Source organism: Patagioenas fasciata, chromosome 11, assembly GCF_037038585.1.
Source record: "Patagioenas fasciata isolate bPatFas1 chromosome 11, bPatFas1.hap1, whole genome shotgun sequence".
NCBI classification, from domain to species: Eukaryota; Metazoa; Chordata; class Aves; order Columbiformes; family Columbidae; genus Patagioenas; species Patagioenas fasciata.
Genome location: NC_092530.1, coordinates 25729352 through 25750442, shown reverse-complemented (window position 1 = coordinate 25750442; position 21091 = coordinate 25729352). Strand labels below are relative to the sequence as shown.

Below are 21091 nucleotides of genomic sequence, written 5' to 3'. Positions count from 1 at the left end.
GTTTGGTTGGTCATCATAATGTGCTTCATGTCTACATTTTTCTGGAACTGAAGGAAACATCTGTCTCTTGTTAGCAGCTACACAGCAATAAGCCATTTCATGTTGCTGTATCTGTGAAAACCCCGAAAGGAATGTGGGGGATAACTCTGAGGACTGGGAAGAGCTGGATTCTTCAAGGAGAATTCTGAGCTTGATTTAACAGTCCTGTATCTTCTGTAACTGAGGGATGGGCTCATTTTTGTCACTACTTTTCTTGCTCCAGACTCTGGAGTGAGGCAATACAGCTCTTGAGTGGGGGTTGGATGCCGCTATTCTAGGGATTGATGCTGTTGCTTTAAATTAACTTTATTTCCTATCTCTGGAGAAAATGATTCAAATACCAGCTCTTCAAGTACCATGCCAACCCTAGGCAATGTGTCCAACTAACATGCAGACTTTACATATGAAAATGTTCATCCTTTCAGCCCCAAATACTTGTTCGTAAGGTGTCCCACACCCTCCAGGTGCAGGGTCTGGGAGCTGGAAGTAGCATGTTACTCTAACCTGATATTCTTGCTTGTTCTCTGTATCCTTCACATTAGTTAGTGGCTGCTTCTAGTTTCAGATATACAAACATCTCATCTGCTTGTCAAAGCTTTTCTTTCCACTTGTCTTAACCCAGCACTTTTCCTTCATAAGAAGTATAGTTTGTACATGAGTAGGTGACTTTCCAGCTAGCATGCTGTAAATAAGCAGTGAAACAGGGGGTAATGTGCTGGAAACCCTGGAAGTGGCTGAGGGAAGACGAAGGGGAGTCAAATGATCTGTCCTCACTGAGGAAATAATATATGGGTACAGGGCCATGTGTTTTCAATCACAGCACCTTTACAAAGGGCTTAATGGATGGCTCTGGTCTGAACGCAGCTGTCTACTTATGCTGATACACAGAGTCCTGTTGCTTTCACTGTTGTGAATGAGGATCTTAATCTGAACCTGGAAAACGCCTCAGTTCTTTGAGAACAGGCAGCATTTTGGAGGCAAGATGGTGTTTTGGATGTTGTCCGGGAACAGGGATGCCCCGTGAGCTTCCACCTCTACCTCTGACTGGAGAGCAAGACCAAATCAGCCCATAAACTCAAGTGAGCTTGTGGCCAGAAGGGGTTGTCGGGCACTGGAACAGGCTGCCCGGGGCAGTGGTGGAGTCATCAGGGGTTTAAGGCGTTTAGATGAGGTTCCTGGGGACATGGTTTAGTGCTAGAGTTAGGTTAGGTTATAGTTGGACGCAATGATCCTGAGGGTCCCTTCCAACCGAAATGATTCTATGATTCTAATTTGTTTTGCTGCCTTAATAGTTCACCGTTTTATGAAATGTGGTATTTCTTTGTGTTAGAGACACCCGTGGGAGTTTCACTGTATGCAAATGTACCTGCAGTATTGCACTTATCGACAAGAGAGATTTTGTGGTTGGACAATAATGGAATGTTTGATATTTGTTTGTGGCATCAATTACTCTTGAAGCTTCCTGGAGAGCAAACCTGCTTCACCAAGGCTTTATTCCTTCAGTATGTTTTTTTAACCTAAGTTTATTTGAAATTTTCCACATACGTGTGTCTTCTTACTGTTGAAGCCAGAACCAGAAACTTCTGCTGTCAGTGCATATTTGCTGTTCGGGTTTCCATTGCATACTGCTCCATAAAACCCGACCTTCCCATGTGATATTAGAGGCTTTTGCATGTCTGATTCTGACATTAGAAAGAGATTCTTGAATGCCTAATTCTGACAAACAGCACTTTATTTTCAGGAGAAAATATTCATGCAAAAACGCAAGCTGCTCAGAGCTGAAATAGTGACAAGCGTCCTGACAGTCTGTCTCTTCCAGTGGCATCAGAGGCGTGTTACTCCCTCTGTTGTGAAATGATAAAATTTACAAAAGGAATTTACAAAGGAAAATAATCCTTACTCAGTCCGTGAGCTGTAACTTAATGAGGGGAGATGATTATTTTATTAATAGGCGCTTCCACGGTGCTCATCAGCAGAGTAATCAAGATGCTTTAGAAATACAGACAGTAGTGGCAATGATAGAGGGGTGTGTAAATAATTACATTTCTGTGCACCGCAAACCTGCTGCATTTGGAGTGAGAAAGCGGTTGCTTGAGAGCTGGATGAGGTGTGTTTGAATAAATATAATGCTCAAAACAAGAGTGACTTCAGCTTTGTAAAGGAAATTTTGTTTCTTATGGCTTGGGTTGTCGGTAGAAATATCGCCCTTTGGAAACTGCTCAGTTAGCACCTTCTGGTTTAAGTATTTTATTTAACTTGGTCTTTCTCACATTTCTAGTGCCTTATCTATGTGTACTCAAACTCCTCCCCTCCTCAGGGTGTATCAGCACCTCTTGATGGACACCCCAGAACTCAAAAGGGGTTTCGAATCGTTGACCAAAAGGAATCATTACAGAGAATCACAGCAGAAATGGAACTTTTGAATCTTCATGGCCACATAGGAAATGACCTATAGCTCAAAGAATTTAGTGCCTTAAACAAATACTACAGTGGATCAAATTCAGCACTTGGTTTCATGACTACAACTGCTGTTGTGTTGGGATATGTAATATACATAATTAATCTATACATATGCAGCATTTAATTTGGTCTCATCTGTGGGTCCTGTTGGACAACAGTTGTTTTGGTAGATTCTTTCTCTTTTTTAAAACTCTTAGTTATATCCAGTGTCCCAAATACGTCTGGATTCCTGAGAGCACTGGAAATTTATAAATACGATGACAGTTTCTGCCTCTTGTCATTAACAAACCAAATTAGAAAACAGAATTTGAGAGTGTGGATAAAATTGCTGTGGATATTTTGGATGCAGCAGTCTGAACTAGTCTTTGCAAATGTATAGATGTATTGTCCTGTTTGTGCTCGAGCTTCTTTTTCACCACAGCACACGATACATCGGGGCTTTTCTGGAAAAGAGGAGGCTGACGTAACTTCACCACTGGCAGCCTGGTATCCAGGTTCTGCTTTCTGCCTTTTGCTTTGAAGCTGGTGTGGGTCTGCATTCATTCCTGTGTTAAGAAGTGACCTGTAGAAGCTCATGTCTTGTGTACATACTGAACTCTTTTCCTGCACTGTCTCGTATTCCAAAGTCTAAGAGTTGTTCAGCAAGTCTACCAACAGATGCAGTGACAAAAATCAGTCCTTTTGTTTTTTGTGATACTCTGAAGTGGCCAGAAATTCATCAGGCATCTTCAGTTGTACTTTAGCATTAAGATATTTTCTGTGATATGGAATTCCTTCTGGTTTTCTCCAGCTGATGTGTTGCCATGTCTTAATTAACTACATACTGCATTCTGTGACCCATCAATTAGCATCACCAAATAAGCAGAATAAGGTGCTGTTCAGAGGAGGGAGAGCTTGTATGCTTCATTTCCCCACAAATATAGATATTCTGGTCAACAAGCAGGGAACCAAATGTGTTTTTAGCCATAATAATGTGCAGTGATCTCTTCTGGCTTTGGAAATCTTCAAGCACAGGGAGAAGTCAGAAGTGCTATTCATTGGCTTTTACCCAGCTCAGACAAAGTGCTGCTGTTCCATCGGAGTGTGAGCTGTCTCATCTCATGAAATTACACACACTTTCATATGGCAGAGCATTTGTGACTGTGCTCCCAAAAAAATGTCTAGTCTTAGTAAAACGGTCCCCTCTAGCAGCCTTTGCTTTGATAAGAATTTCATGGGGCAGGTGATGAGTGAAGTTCATCTTTCTCTTTGCAAAGCTGATGCAAGTGCCTAGAAGGGCAGCCCACCTCTCCTGTCCCCAGGAGCTGGTGCCGTTTCACATGGGATGACTTGCCCTTGAGAAGGGCAGCAGCTCCAGCGGGAGAAGCAGAATGACTGAGCTCACAACAGGTGAAAGGCTGGGACTTTGGGATCAAAGCCAACAAAGTAGGTGATAAAACAGCTCCTAGTACCACACGATGAGTAAAAAGCTGCCTTAGATGCATCCATACAAGTTGCACTGGAAAAAGCTACCAAACTTTGCACTGATTTTAAACTGGTGTTTGGAAACAAACTAGTCAAAATGTCATTGCTTAGGTGTCACTGCAAGCAGTGGACCAAACTCTGCCACGGTAGTGTAGCTCTGTTGGTTATATTAATGGAATTGAACCAATGTGACACAGGACAAGGTTTGTACCAAAAGATACAGATGCCTCCAATGGCTGTAATCGGTAACTGATGCTTAAAAAGAAGGTGAATACCTCCATGATGGGCCTAGTAACATCTGCATTGCTGAAAGATCAGAGGGAAAATATTCCCCCTAGAGCCCTGAAGGAGTTAACTTACACCCTGAGGCATGAGGTTCAAGGCTGCAAAGCAAGCAAATCGGTTTGCGTTATTACACGTGTCAAGAGGTAGGATGTCAGAAACTCCTCATCCTTCTGAGATTTTGTAGTTGACTGCCCTTTTGGATACTGAAAACCTGCATTGAAGTAACCCCAGAACAAAGCAGTTTCATGCACTCATGCAAAGCTGGGATCTGGCCCCAAAGCAGACGGGAGGGAAGCGCGGGAGATGGATGCGAGTGTGCTTTGTGTCCTGCCCCCTGCAAAAGGCTCTGCAGCAGCTCATGGGGAGAGGCGAGTCTCGGCTTCCCTCCCTGCTGCGTGAAGCTGTAACAGTAAATCTGGTTTGCATCTTTTTTGCAGTTCTTTCTTCTCAGTGGTTCTCATCTGCTGATATTTGGCAGACCTTGCATAAATCTCTCATTTTGGTACCAGGAGGACAGGTGTGGATGGCAAGCGCCAGCAGAGGAATTGTGCAGGCAGGATCTTTGCTCACAGCCACCTCCACCAAGAGATTGCTCAGAGTGAGGACTAATTCCCAGCTTCACTCCTCCTCATTGCTTTTGCAGACTGCTGTGACTTAGGGTGTTTGCATGAGATTATTCCTCTCTAGCAACTGTGTGTCATGCAAGGAAGGGTAGTAATAATGTATGGGCTGAAGAACTTCTGACCCCAAGCTGCTTATGCTGCCAGACAACATAGTCTAGTTCTCTATCTTTAGGGAGCTCTTAGTCTAAACTGGAAAGTCAGCATTGCCTGATTCATGCAATGACTAGACACTGACACAGACAAAACCAATTAGTCTGCAGGTATCCCTTAAGGATTTTATCATTCGCTAGAATGAATAAGCCAGGCTTCCATGAATGTGGATCTAAGTGCTTATGATAAAATATTCAGAAGACTTTCTGAGATGTTATTCAGAAACCTTATGCTTATTAATTTCTGTTTACTTAGTTTTGTGAGCCACAGAATCTGGGAGAAAAGGAGCCTCTCTGGAACAGTGAATCCTAATTCCTGTACTCATTAAAGCAGAAGCAGTCTGATATCAGCAGCTAAAGTCTTGCTCAAGTCTGTTCCCCTGTGAGCATGGGGACTGACCTGGTTGCCATCATCAGTGCGGCCTCCAGTCAGCTCCCCACGGCATGTGTGGAACAAGGGGACACAGCAGAGGAGGCCATCATCTTGAAAAGCATGGTGGTTGTTTTGGCCTCAGGCTGGGGTTGGGAGGAGCGTCACTCCCTCCTGCCACCCAGCAGAGCTTTGGCTCTCTCTGTTCACTGGTGTCTTGTCTGCTATGCAAACACTGGCTGAAGCTCTGGTGAATCTATTGTCCTGGTAAGGCAGTGAGGCTCCAAGTCCAGAAGCAGGCTCCAGAGTTATTCTGCTGCTTGCTGGAAATCGGTGATCTTGTAGAAACACAAGCCTTGCTAGTCGACATGTACTGACCGAGATGCACGTGAACACCTGCTACTTCTGTCACAGATGGCAGGCTGTCAACATTACTGAAAGATGCAGTCAGATCTGACCTGGTGACCCAGAAGTGCGTGGCCCCTATTACCGAATCCTGGTGCTATTCACACCCCAAAAGAGACGTATGCTAAAAAAATCAGTCCTCACTAGCGTTTTGATTTTGGCAGCTCTCTCTGTCATACAGAGTGATATGTTCCCTTTTCACTCTGAATCCCAGGAGAGGATTATTCACTGTAGTGCCAGAGGGTTTATCTAGGAATAAATGGGCTGAAAATGAGCAAGGGAAATTAGTCTGAATATAAGGAGCTAAGACGGGCCAAGAAAGCCTTGTAACTTTCCGTTGCTGATTTGTGTTGTCACGTGAAAATAAGTTTCTGGTTCCTTTTGGTGCTTAAGTAGGAATTTCACCGATGTGACTGGGAGTCCCTCCAGCTCTGAGAGGGAGCAGGTTACGCTGAATCTATTTTGAGCATTTTGATCATGTAGAATAATCAAATATGTATCATTTCCTTGTTTGCAATGGGGAAATGTCCTGGTGTATCAGGGTCCCTAGTCTCAGGCTCTGAGTGGCATCACACGTGGTATGTTTGCTCACATCTCCCTACCTGCAGTAGATGCTCCCCTGAGTTCATCCAGTGCAAGACACTTTGAGAATCTAATGGTGATGGTGCCATATTCCACATCTTGTTGCAAGTTCTGTCTCTTCTTGTCTGCTTGAAACTCCTTCTTCCCTTCCTTTGCCTTCTCAGCTCTTAGTAGCCTTTGATCAAAAGGCTGTTTTCACTCAGTAGGAGGTAAGTTCTGACACAGCTCATGCTTACACCTCTTTAGGAAGAGCCTGTGCTAGGTGTGGGTAAAGGCACATAGCCTAATAACAGAGGTCTGTAAAAAATAGCATGATAGAGCTATCATCCAGCACACCAGTATTTCCTTTTCTTGTCCCTAGAACTGCACACAGAACTAAACCAGTTATATCTATCTATCTATCTATCTATCTATCTATCTATCTATCTATCTATCTATCTATCTCTATAAATACATATATATTTTATGTAGTATCTGCATCTTGATGGAGCTGAAGTGTTAAGGAAATGAATCCATGTTGCAAGTTTGCTGATGACACTAAGCTGGGAGGAGTGGCTGACACGCCAGAAGGCTGTGCTGCCATCCAGTGGGACCTGGACAGGCTGGAGAGTTGGGCGGGGGATAACCTGATGGAATTTAACAAGGGAAAGTGTAGAGTCCTGCATCTGGGCAGGAACAATCCCAAGTTCCAGTATAGGTTGGGGAATGACCTATTAGAGAGCAGTGTAGGGGAATGGGACCTGGGGGTCCTGGTGGACAACAGGATGACCATGAGCCAGCACTGTGCCCTTGTGGCCAGGAAGGCCAATGGCATCCTTGGGTGTATTACAAGGGGGGTGGTCAGTAGATCGAGAGAGGTCCTCCTTCCCCTCTACTCCGCCCTGGTGAGACCCCATCTGGAATATTGTGTCCAGTTCTGGGCCCCTCAGTTCAAGAAGGACAGGGAACTGCTGGAGAGGGTCCAGCGTAGGGCAACAAAGATGATTAAGGGAGTGGAGCATCTCCCTTATGAAGAAAGGCTGAGGGAGCTGGGGCTCTTTAGTTTGGAGGAGACTGAGGGGTGACCTTATTAATGTTTATAAATATATAAAGGGTGAGTGCCACGAGGATGGAGTCAGGCTCTTCTCAGTGGCAAACAATGATAGGACAAGGGGCAATGGGATCAAGCTGGAACACAAGAGGTTCCACTTAAATTTGAGAAAGAACTTCTTCTCAGTGAGGGTAACAGAGCACTGGAACAGGCTACCCAGGGAGGTTGTGGAGTCTCCTTCCCTGGAGACATTCAAACCCACCTGGACACCTTCCTGTGCGACCTCACCTAGGCGTTCCTGCTCCAGCAGGGGGATTGGACTGGATGATCTTTTGAGGTCCCTTCCAATCCCAAACATACTGTGATACTGTGAAAGGGCCCAGACTGAGCGTGAGAGGTTGTCAAAGCCTCCTCTCCTTGTCCTTTGATTGTGATGCTGGTGTCATTCGGAGGTCCCTGTATGGGGCAGTAAGGGGAGGAGTGACAGCTTTGCTCATGTAAGGGGATACCAGCTTCCATCTGCCCTCAGCTCTGCCAGAGGTGACAAAAGATACTGGCACAGAAATATCTGTAATAAAAGTAAGTCTAAAGGAGTTGAGGAGAAAAAAAGCTGGATCTGATCCATCCAGATTTTCCGAATTGGCTCAGGTAGGCCTGCATATGTGGGAAACACAAAGCCAAGCCATGAAAGCTGAGGGCTATTCCAGCTTGTCTTCATGGGTTCTCAGGCTGCAGCAAATTGATTAACACACAGAGCTGGAACTGCAGACCTGCTCCTGGAGATTTGCTTAGCCCTGAACTCAAACTGAACAGGGGAAAATAAGCAAGGCTAATAACCGAAGCTTTCCCTGCTCAGAGCCACGACACACCTGCTCCCCTGGAAAAGTACAGCCAGCCCTTTCCAAATGGATAGAAATAGTTCTGGTTTCCTGGTTAATAGCAAGGAGAGTATGTATGAGTATATGCATGTGTATCTATCTGTACAAATATGTTTTATTAAGTGTTCCAGAACACAGCTCTTCAGCTCAACTTGCTGTCTAAGCAATCTAAACTCTCCTTTTAGTTAAAGGACCTGGGGACTCTTGTGCCCTGAATGTGTGATCCTTGAGTTGTGTTAGTGCTTTTTCTTCCCTTACTCTAATAAACTACTGACATTTTACCAGAGTCTTCAACAGCACTTTGAAAGCATTCACTAACTTTTAAATTATTATTTGAGGTAAATGCAAATCTCATTGTCATTAGCAGCTTTTAATTATCCACATAGTCTAAAATATGAAATCTATATGTATTGGTGCATTATGCTTTTCTCTCATTTCCTATCTTGAAAAATACTTGAGATCAAGGATATTTTTCACCTGGTGTGGGTGTAATATATAGCCTATGTTTTATTAATTCTTTTTTTTTTTTCCCAAATGGGAGACTTAGTAGTTATGAACAAAACAGAAACCAGACATGGGGAAGACGAGATAATATGCACCATTGATTAGAAGGATTTTTCCAGGAGATTTTGCTTCGGTCAGAATTGGTGTGAGAGGGTCGGTCCTTCCAGTCCTCCAGCTCTGAGCTGTGTTATCTGGAGGACAATGAACACAAGGAGCTTTCTTGGCTCTGCAGGAATAATTATGCAGGCAGTGAGCCTGTGGGGGAGAGCGGGACTCGGGGCTCCTGCCTCCTCCCTGCCCTCGCCATCTGCTCCGCTGAGCTGGTACCGGGTCCCCTGCGGCAGCCAGGGCCACCGCTCTGGTTCTGCTGCTGTCTCGCTGCAGGCGTCGCACCCTGGTTGGGATGGACCAGTTCAAGTCACCCCCGGAACACCTGGCCGTGCTAACTGTGCTACCGCGAGAACAGCTTAGGGCTACGGATGTGTTTTATTGGAGTCCTCTGAATGTAAAAGCATAGTTGGTTTGGGAAAGCATCTTGTGCTTCTGTGAAAGAAGCATCTCTTCAGGATATTGCTGTACCCCTGCACTCTTGACACAATCTCTTGTGCCCTCCCTCGTGCCTATATATTGTTGAAACAGGAATGGTGACTAATGGGTGCGCCTGTTCTCCTCTGCGTGTCTGGTGGTGAAAGCACACTTGGAAAATGGGGTTCTGTACTAGATACATCAACTGAAATGAATGATAGAATTCTAAATACACAACATGGCGTAACAAGGCACGAATAAACATAACTTCTGCAAGAAAAGACTTTCACCTTGATGGTCTAGTATAGAATAATAGAACAATTGAAGTGAGGGATAGGGGAGAGCCAGTGGACAGTGGGACTTCAATCATGAGGAAAGGCTCCTTAAAAACCTAATAAGGAAACTGAAGTAGTGATGAGAAGGGAAAGTATTATGACAGATGGGAAATAGGTTTAGAAGAAACCGGAGTAGAAATACTTAGTTTTTACTCTGAAAAAAAAGGTATCAAGATCCAAGTGGTGTTTACTGTCATCTTGAGTGATCTTCATGTGCAAGTACCTGGTGAAGGCACAGGATTTGTGACTTCTGTCAGCCACTTCTCCGGTATGTCCAACTTTTGCACTGTCTTTGTATCTACAAAATAGTACCATTGGAGCAGAGAGAAAAAATACCCCTCACCCTTTTTCCATGCCACCCAGTATTTAGAAGTAAAGCCTGTGAAGTATTTTAATAATGGAAACAAGCAAAAATGTCGTGCAGCCATTTCAACTTTGTCAAGAATTTTAAACCTAGCGGATCAACTGTTTGGGAACAAATGCTGAGAAGCATTTGCAGAGAAGCAAAAAATTGTTCGAAACCTTAAACCTGAGCAGCTTTTCCATCCTTTTGCTCCAGAAAGGCAGTAAGAGGGCTAAACTTCTTTCTCAAATGTGCACATATCGGGAACCTTATCAATTGCTGGCAGGCTGCAGGATTACATGTAAATTAAGTGTATCAAAGAGTCGAGTTAGATAGCCAACATAGGAGCTAAGAATGTTATTCTTGCCTACTTGAAAGCCCTTCATAATGGATTAGAAACAAGAACTTACATCTCTTAATGCCAGCTGAAAATCGAGGCATCTTTTTGCTTCTACTAAATGTTAATACTTTGAGAGTAAATGGTACTGGGGATTTCCTTCATTTCAGACAAGCCCAGTCACAGGGGGTTGATGTGCACATGAAATGAAAGCCATGATCTCCCTGAATTTTCTGTAAGAATCTCGATAGAGGTGTTGGCAAATGTTATTTTTAGTGCTGTAAAGCAACAGAGATCTTTACAGTTTTGGCATTTCTTGCAGTTTTAACATGGAGAACAGCTTTTGAAATGTCTGATTTTCCTTGAATTTGTATCCGTATCACGAGCGTCTTCACGAAGTTTTGCGGCGCTCTTGGCAGCAGGCAGTGATTTAGTGCCGAACAGCGCAGAACTGCTTCGTTTTACGCTGTTTCTGCAGAATGCTTTTTCTTCCAGAAAATAGATGCTGGAAAATATGCTATATGGTCCTGACATTGATTGTTTGGGTTGTTTCCAGTTGCATGTGTGAAGCGTTCAATTTGGTGTAAAATGGACAGTAAACAAGGAAAAATAGAGTTGAGCCTAAAGGGGATACACTAAGCACTAATTTACTGATCTTGGAATGTTTAATACCCATGAAAATCAACTTGTGGTTTGGTTTTGTTTGTCTAAGCGCAGCTCACCAAATAAGTTGTTTCTCTCAAAAGCAGGAGGAGGTATTTGCCACAGCAAATCTCTTCTGTCACAGATGAGCACCATTCAAGCAGCAAGGCTGGGGCTGGGCTCCCGCATCGGTCCGAGATCCAGCTGCACTGGGTCACCCCGGTTAAGGCAAGCGGTCTGGTATTTTCAGACACATGTGCCTGGACACATTTAAATTCATAGGGAGACTAAAATGAGTTTGTCAATTTGTCTTGAATGTTCAAGTTTGAGAAGTTTTCACATATCTTTGTCTTAGCTGTTTTCTGGTAAAGCAGAAGGTGACTCACTTGCAAGACTTGGACTGCTGAGAGCTGGAGGGATGGTGTAGGTCGGGGATATATCCGTTATCCATTTCTAACAGTTTTCTAACAGCTAACATTGCTATACCAGTCAGTAAAACATAAAGCACAGTTTGAATGTTCATTTATCTCCATTTTTTTTCCCTCCCATGTCATTCATCTCTCCTTGTGCACATGGAGATTTGCCTGTTTGCTTTGCTTTCCTTGCCATATGTTTTCAATTTCCAGACAATCCTTTTTTCACCTCCTCTTGACTTATATGTGGGTTTGACTTACAACTGGGACAATATAGTCATTCTGGCAGCTGTACCGTGGGCCACCTTCTGCTGCTTGTTGGACCACCGGCTAAGACTGATGGAGAATACTAAATCTCAATAGCATCATAACAGACTCAATCCCTCTTATTTTATTGCATCTAGATATCGCATACAGGATATCTGGGTTTAGTACTGCAAGGGTCTGGCTTCTAAAATAAAGTGTCCGGGTTCTGCCCCCTCAGCGGGTGAGATCCATTGAGGGTGATCTCTTCTTGTGTCTGGTGCCATATTTAGGCAGGAGACAAAGTGGAGATTGATTCAGTCCAACCCTTTATCCTTTTCACATGTGCTTCCTTTCCATAAGTCACGCTTTCAGTTCTGTTTTGCAGTCTGGCAGCTGCCAGGGCCGGTTGCTTGGTGACGCTCTCAGCAGCACAAAGCTCTCAGCTGGGAGGCCAGGTCTGTCCGCCACAAACAGCTGGCCTAATTTTATTTGTCTTTCTCTTGTTCCTGTTAATTGCAGGGACCTGAATCAAAGTCAACATAATAGATAAGGGAGCACTAGCAGATACTATTCGTGGCTTCTTCAACATCCACCTTTTTCTCCTGGAGTCAGGGAAGTGACAGCGTGCACCAGAAGTGCCCTGTTACTTCAGAAACGTGGGAGTAAAATTAAAAGGTACAATTTCCACGTCTGGTGCAGACAAGTTCTTACCAGGTCTTGCATAAAAGCAACATGTGAGACTGGGTTTTGGATTTATGAATCATTGTGCCTTAATCGGATGGGTGACTGCCTGCCTGTTCATTCTTTGTAATAATCATATGTGGTGCAGATCATATCTATGAAATAGCTCTTAATGACTTTCTTCTACCTCAGGAGGATACACCACTCCTAAGATTTTGTGCAAGATAAAACCAACTAATAACTTCCAGAGCTGAAAGTCTTATGATATCATGGTCTGGGCACAGGTCTTGGTTTTATGAACTCCTGGTTTCTCATTTCTGCTCCTGTGTAGACTATGTCCTCCTAAGTTATTTGGTGTTTTAGCTCATTTCTGCTTAGGGTCAGACTGCCTGGATGGCGGCACAAAAAGGTACAGAGGAAAAGGTGACAGGGGACATCAGTGCTGCTCAGCCTGCACATCTGGAGCAGCAGAACTCCTCAAGCCGGTGCCAGCATCAACCACCAATGGGTCTCAGTGCTCCCCAGTGCCGAGCGTGCACCCAAGTGTTGAAGCACGTGAAGAGCTCCCAGCGAGTGACCTTGGGTGGAGGCGTTTTGCGGAGTCTGAGGAGCAGTGTCCAGCGCTAACAGAGGAAAGGCAGGGAAACTGGACGTGCCTGAAGCTGCTTTCTTCTTATTAACATTATTATATTTGTGACCAGTGACTATAATGCTAAATTACTGAAGCTGTAAGCTCTGCTTTTTCAGGACTTTTTTCTTATTTCAGGTCTAAATCATAATATGATACTAATCAGTTGTTAATTTTATGGTTTGGGGTAGTTTAATTATGCAAGGTGCCATGCAGTAATCAAACAAGTAAACCGTAACAGTGAATATTCACAGTTCATGGATGAAATGCACGCTAACGTGGATAAACTGATATATGAATATACTAAAGGATCTGCTGTTAAACTCCAGACCACAAAGTGCTATTGGTTTGTGCATTTTCTTCCCTGATCAAAAGCTCTCAGGTACCAAGAAATAAAAGTGCCTTTTGAGAGCTTGGGCTGCTCTGTTCCTAGGCCTAAAGTCAAGGAAGATTGAGGAATGTGAACTGAAGTGGGAATGCACCCGCTTAACACAGCGCTAAAGCCAGTGTGCAGAGTTGCTGAGGGAATGGACTAAATCAGTGTGATCTTCTGATCTGATTGTGTAAATGAGGACTCTGAATTTTAGTGCCCCAGATCCATGAGCTGTGATAGCAGGCGTTATAGGAGACACTCTGGGTTTTCAGACCTTATTTTTATGCCCGCAGGCCTGCACAAGGCCTTATTACATGAATATTTTCAGTGAAGAGACAACAATCCAGGTGGTATTTCTTTGTTTAAAAAAAACACGTGCTTGAGGTATAATCCCTTTCTTGATCTGAAAACATTCTGTCACTCTAATCCAGGCACTTACGGAATAGTTTTCATCCCTGAGCTGGTGCTTCCCAGATATTTTTGTGTACAAGGTATTTACGTAGATTTTGTTGATTCCAAATCAGTTTTTCTCATTGATTACTTTCCAATTTACTACTTCAGATGTAAATGTATCAAGACAATAATCAGGGCCGTAGCTCCTGTTTAAGGTTTAGAGTGTCACTGAAGGGATCAAGAAGGAATTGGCCTCTCCAGGCAGTGTCATGGAAGAAGCTGTAAGTGCATGTGTGAAGGAGGAGCTTCCCTCTCCTCCGAAACACCAGCTCCTACCCCTGCGTGCACCGATGGACTGATCCTCCTTGTCAAATCCGTATGGAAATGCAACAGCCTAATCCCCCTGCCCTAATAGGAATTTCACACCTTAATCCTCGCTGTGTTCAGGGGCAAAGACATTCCTACTGGGCAGTCTGACAAATGTGTCCTATTTTGAGAAAAATCGCTGTATTTAAGTTTGTGGTAATAGGGAAACTGGAGTGTCTGATTTGTGTGGAAGACTGAAGCATGTCACTAATAAAAGTGAGGGGATTATGTTCCTAAATTGTCAGTGGATTTCAGAGGATTTGCCACACCAAATGAGACCATTAGCCTACCAAGTCCTTCGTTTTGCCCCTGGCCGGTTCTTTCTGCTTTAGCTGGAAATGCTCCCTGGGTGATAGCGCTGAGTCTGTAGGAGTGACAGGACAAGGATTCCCCCCTGCCTCCTGCAGCCATCCAGGTTCTGCTCGCAGCCTGGGCTTCCACTGCTTGAGTTGGAAGAAGTGTCGGGGTGTGGGGGACCATTCTGAATCAACCTGTAATTTACACTATTATATAGCCCCAAAGACATTAAAAAGCTGAAGTTCAGCATATTGGGGGAACAGGGCAAGTGCCTTGAAGTCATCCTTTCCTATATAGGTAAGTATTGGTCTCTCAGTCATGGATACTTATTTCTTAGCCAGCTGCAGCCTCACCCAGAGCTCACTGAAGTCTGTGGAAGATTTCCACAGGCCACCGCTTCAATCTGATGGTCCAATGTATTCAGACCCTTCCATGACAAAGGGGCAGACCAGCACCGTTCCTGAAAATAAGGATGCACCAGTGTGATTCACATCACAGCTGAGAAGTATTGCACACACAGAGGCTCCTTTTCTCAGACTCGGAAAGACCTTCTTCTTATCTCTTGTGGTCCTGGTTGTGAAGATAATCGTAAGTGCAAGTCACACAACTAGACGTGCAGTTATTAAGCGTTATTCCCCCAGTCTGTTTGCTAGATGCCTCTTCATGCACGCACAGGCAGGGTGGATCTCAATCAACTGTGCATTAACTGCTAACACAGAACACAATGTGTGCACATCTTTATAGGCAACAGTGGTTAGCTGACCATTTGGAAGAAATCTGTGTACATGTGTCTTGTTTTTTCCACTGCCAAACCTTTTCCAACCCAGCCTTTTGTTTTAGTTTATTTCTCACTGCCGAAGCCTGTTATTCCGTGCCCTGCTCTCTGGTTGCAGCTCCAGTCCCTCTTGGCTGCTCTTTGTTTGCGCTGTTGTTACTGGGCGCTTCAGTTTGGACTTGGTTCACACCAGTGCACGAATGGGGCTCTTGAACAGTCAGCCCTTTATATCTGTTCTCTGCAGAGCCCATTCTACTAGGGCAACCCTTTGAGCATTTGCATCCCAAATGCCAGAGCACTGAGTCAAATCTGCTACTACACAAGAGAATATGCACAAACTAAGCCTTCGTTTCTTTTCTGGCTGTGGAAAGTTTTGTTCTTTGTAACTCTAAATCCTGGAGTTGTTTTTAAACAAATTTGACTGTAGCTCACTTAAGCACTTGTGGCTTTTCCTTAGGAATGATATCACTGTCCCAGCTGGCTCCTGTGGAGCAAGGGCTGGAAAATCTGCTTTATGACAAACTATAATTTACAAGTCAGCAACATCTGATGTAGCAAGAAATGCAGTTTTGGAGGGGAAACTGTTACCCGGTTATTAAATGTTTCTGTCATGTAGAATAAATCCATCTGTAACAGCAAAGGTCACAGCATCCCCAAAAGCTGCTATTTCATTTGGCCCCACAAAAGGGCTGTCCCCTCATATGGGTGTCCCTGTCCTGGCTGGGTTCAGTTTGTGACATTGTGGAACCCCTGAGAAGTCTTAGAGGAAGCTATGGCAATAGCCAGGTCTCTGTGGATCCCTACAAATGCAGCCTTTTCTGGGCTTTTCTAACAGTTTTCATAATTGTGTGTCATTTTTGCAGCCTGACTAAAGCAATTCTCATATTTCCTGGTTTTCGTGCCCTGCGTCAGCATTTTCCTGTACGGAAGGTGCCCGAGCACACTGTGTTCATCTCCACACTCACCATTTTGTATCTTCGCCACATACCTAAGCAAAAAGTTTGAAACAATTATAAAAATTATAAGGAAGGAAAAAACATCTCATTGCAATTCAGGCAGAAATGACAGAACACAGAGGGGTTTTTCCAGTCTCACTGTGTCATGTCTTGAACAGGGCTTCGGTTCCTGTGTCCACCCTGCCTGGACAGCCGGCACACGGAGCCACGTTCACTCCCTCCCTGCCCTCCCACCTCCACACCGAGCACTTCACCGATGTTCTGTGTCGCTCTGTGCTCTCTAAGCACTTTCTACCTGTTCACACATAAAAATAGCCTGCCTTGTTGGTTGCAGAGAAGTATATGGTGGTTGTCTCTTCCCTGTGTCATTGTGCCAGATTTTAAATGGTATCTGCAAGAGGGAAAATATCCTATAGGGCCTGTAAGCTTAGGGAGAGACGAAGCCATATGAAGCTCTGCAAACTGAGACCTTGGCCTCATCCCTGTTGCTGCAGGTGTAAAAACTACTCAGTTCACAAGTGCAGCATCATAATTCAGCCACCAGCCAGGCTTTCTTAACAAATTCACATCACGAATAGCTGGAGGTTGCTACAGCCAGGCTAAAGCTTCCTACCTTGCCTGTCAAGTGGGAAGTTATACCAGTTGCAAGTGCTGATTTATATGAAGGAGACTGCAGGTCATGCATGGCTGAGCGTGTGCATTTGTGGGTGTACGAGTGTAGATCAAATTGCAGCAGCTGCTCGGTACTGCTTGGCATTGCTTCTTTGGACAGACGTGTGGAAAATAAACACAATTCACATAAATAATCTCGAGTTTTTTCTTGTTTCTATCAGGCTATGCTACAGTATTAAGAGTAAAGGGGACCGTCCTCTCACCATTCATCTGCTTCACCTGTCTCCTGCTGGGTGCTGCCTTCCCCTGGTCCTTGCACATCAGTAACGTGTATGTCAGGTCACGCTGGCTCTGACTGGTGTCCTTTGGGCAGCGTGCCTCAATATTTGAACACCTTCCTGAGAAGGCAAGCTACTTCTGTGCTGCCAACAGGGCTGGGCTTAGTGAGGCACGGGAGGCCGCATCCTCAGCTACCATCTATTACCAGTTAAGTGGATTTGCAACAACTAGGCATGATACTCTAGGTTTTCATCCCTTTCCTCCTTTCAGCTGGGTGGTTGGGAGGAAGATGAACTCTCAGTGGAGAGCTGTAAAAGGATTATTTGTGGGTAGCACCCATGTAATTCTCCCTGAGCTGGCACAGTGGTAGAGATGCTATTTCTGGCAGCACTCAAATGTACTCCCAAAGCACAATGCGTGTAGGTCTTGAACTTGCAGAAATCCATTAACAGGGCTGGTATGGGAGCTGCCTGGCTGCCACATTTTGGTTATGTTTGCAAGAAACCTGCTAGAAAAATAGATCCTTCTTGACAATAGAATATCCCCAAAGCAAGATTTTGAGATGCTGTAAATGGGAAGATCTGAGGTGCTGTTTGCAGCATCAGAACTGATATAAGCCTGGAATGCTCTTTTAAAAACAGTGCAGATTTATTGATATGTACTAGCTGATAATCTGTTCCTAAAGCTGCTTTTAAAATCAAAGTAATGTAGTTCTTATTGCTTGTCCTTGTCCTTCCAGTGTTGCTTCTGTCCCTTGTTTAAGTGCTGACAGTTTAAAAATGTATTTGGAGAGAGTGTTCAGAGGATATTGAACACAATATTGTTAATAGGAGCATTGTTCTATCAGTCTCAGCAATTACCCAGTTTCCTCTTAGGGCAAATCTGCCATTTTATAATATCTACTTAGGCACCAGATTACCACCTTGGGGAACAATCTCTTCTATTTTTTCCCTGCCAAATAACACGCAGCATCTGTAGCAGCTCCAAGCAGCAGGTTTGGTATTTGTCATTTGCATTGCTGCAGAGGAAAGAGAAAAAAAAATACATAGAAAAAAAATCTCTCCTAATTATCTGGCCTGAGCAGGTCAGAATCATTTCGAAGCAACCGCATCCTTGTAGCAAACTTCCCTCTGCAGAATAGAGCTGAGAGTGGTCAGCCTGCCTGGTGCTGAGCACCCAGCGTCTCTTGGTGTGTAACGCGCGTCCTCGCCGGCAGCAATGATGTCACCCAGCTCCCAGCAAATCCTTTGTTTAAGCGATTGCTTCAGCTCAGTGGAAAAGCTGAGCCGCTTGAGCTGCATTTAACAGCAAAGGAGCTCCAAGAAATCACTTCTGTTCCCTTTAAAAGGGAAATTTTCTTCAGAGGTGCTTTCCTGGTGATCTTGTTTGTGCTGTTTGCACATGTTGGAGATGGACTGTTAGCCATCCAAGCTGTTCAAAGCTTTCCCTTGCTCAGGATACAGCCCCTTTCTCTCTGCTGCATCAGCAGGGGGTAAGAGAAGAAGCTCTAAAGATGCCATTTTGGCTCAGTCGTTTACGAGGTGTTTACAGAAATGTAGTAAACAGACAGACTGGACCAGTGAGGCAATGCTGCCGTGTCCAAATCTTCACAGAGAATCTGGTAAGCAGAACTGGACTTGATCAGTTGAACCATTTGTCTGTTTACACTGGAGAAGACAAAATAGGCTTCTGATTGTAAGCTTCTTCCATTCCCATGGAGGGGGTTTACAGACATTTCCCTTTTACTTACTGAGGAGACATCTGCTCTGTGTTGCTCATGGCTTGTCCGCTGTGCAGAGGCCATAAGCAAGCGTGTGTCAGCATGTGTCGCCAGCATGGCCGCAAGTGACCAGCAAATCGAACCTGATCAGGGAGAGTGAGGGAAAAATCCACTTACTGTGCTGAAAGGAAAGTCAGAAAACGGTGGACTAGAGAGGACGAGGGTGCTGTCCTGAATGTGTGCTTACCCCAGGGCTGGCTGTCACCTGTAGCATCCAGCACTGCAAATTGAGGGCTTGGCCCCAATCTGATTATTTTTAAACTTAACACACTCGTAATCTAGCAAGAGACTTAATCCTATTAGCGGAGGTGCTTGTTTATTGTTCAGCTGGCCAGAAAGACCCCGATTTTCTGTCTTCCTTTGCAGTCTGTGCTGGCTCCATGTTGGTGTAAATGACTGAACAAAGCCTGGGGCTGCAGGCGACGTGAGCTAAAAGGAGCTCTGGTGGTGTGGGTTCCCCAGAGCTACAGCAAATTAGAAGTGAAGTGAAAACAGGGCTCTTCTGCCTTGCTGTGGTAACATCACTCTGCAGACAGCCTTGGTTTGCACAGACCATTGTGAGATGCTTCACCAGTTCACATTAGTATGGTTGACTGGTAGGTGATGAACAACAGCTTCCACGTGCAGCTGTGGTGGAGACTTGGAAGGAAGGATACGGTTTTGCACACCCCAGTGGGCAGAGAAGTCAGTCCCTTAAAGGTAAAACATGTATCAACACAGGGGAGTGAAAGGATGAAAGGGATATGCTGCTTCCTTGTTGCAAATTTAAATGCTTATGAGACGTCTGGTTTAATAGGTAGCTATTTAGAAACACGTGCAGTGGGGACAGAGGGGCTTTAGGAAATTGTTGTAGGAAGCCAAATCCTCAGGTGGTCTAAATCCAGTGTGGCCAGTGCATGTGTGCTGAACCAGAGAAGTTGATCTCACTGCTTTGCACAGGTGGGATGTCATAAGGTTCAAAAGTTCGCTTGCTTGGTTGCAAGAAGCATCCAGTTTGATTATTATTCCAGTCTGATCAAACAGGTCATCTGCATCTGCTTGTGATGGTTGATCTCGAGGCTGAGGAGACTTTGGCAAAGTACTCTGCTCTTCCTCCGCCAGGATTTTGCTCACCGAGGAGGAAGGGAAGTAAGCGGTGCCTTTTTGCTTGGCTTCTGTGTCTGTGGATCTGTGCTGCTCTAAGAATTACCACAGGATGAATCATAATAAAGATACTGGATCTTGGAGGTTAGGAAAAAATCTGCAGGAGGAAAATATCCAGTGCCTTATTCATCTGTTCAGTGGATTTGTCCAGATTCCTCCTCCCTCTTATCCCAGTATTTATAGAAAATTGGTGGACTGAAAAGTAAGCTTAAACAGGATTTGGCCCTTGAACATCAGTAATGTAATTCAGTTATAGAAGACAACCAACCTGCACCTCATGGGGAGATGTTATAGTAACTCCTCTTGCTTTCTATCTATGTATTTCTCCCTTAGAATAAGAAAGAATATGGATATTTAAGTATGCAAGTTACCAGGGGGGTTTTAAATTATATTCTTACTGCAAATTGCTCTTGTTTATTTGCCTGATGTAATGGAATAAAAAGGAAGAAATGGAAAAGGAGCCAAGCCATTTTCTTGTAGTCTGCAGGGGGGCAGTTGAATGCATCTGGAAGGCAGCAGCGCAGAGAAAGAGTATTTGAACTGGCATATGGCAAAAGAAGTGTTATGGCAAATCTGCGTCAAAATAGGGGTGGTGTCAAATTGGGCTCCAATTCAGTAATCACAGGTGCCAAACGGATGAATTGAAGTTCCAAGTTTAGAATTGTTGTGATTACTGTGGTTATTGTGGGTTCCTTTTTCAGATCGTCCCAGTGGACACCATACTAATTTAAACATTTGAATGTAAGGACACTGACAGAGGATGACAGACTCTCTGATGCAGGAATTTAGAGTGGGAAGTTCAGAAAATATTGATGAAATTAAGAACTACTTGCAATTCAGTCCAACGTAGGACACACTTAAGTTTTCCAGCCCTTAAAACTTGGGTGGTAATTTGCATCAATAGATTTACAGCTCACCCAAACAGCATCACTTTGGCTAAGCACACCTTTTAACTTGGGGGAAAAAAGAGCAGCTTCCAAACCAAGCAATTAGTCAAGCGTGAGAATACTTTAGGCACCTTGTGCTTGCTTAAGTTGTTCAAGGGTGAGACCAAAATCTGGGGAAATCAAGTGCATTTATAGAACAGCATCAAAGAGATCTTGGTGTTGGATGCAGGAGGTAATGCTGCATCCTCACCCTTTCTCACTGCCCCACTAATGTGGCTTTGTTTCCCACAG

The 21091-nt window shown here is 44.3% G+C and overlaps 1 protein-coding gene across 6 annotated transcripts in view; it reads left to right on the top strand.

Moving 5' to 3' along the window:
• DCX (doublecortin) overlaps positions 1-21091 on the top strand; it is a 75191-nt gene that overhangs the window by 13064 nt on the left and 41036 nt on the right. The gene's annotated exons all lie outside the window — the stretch shown is intronic.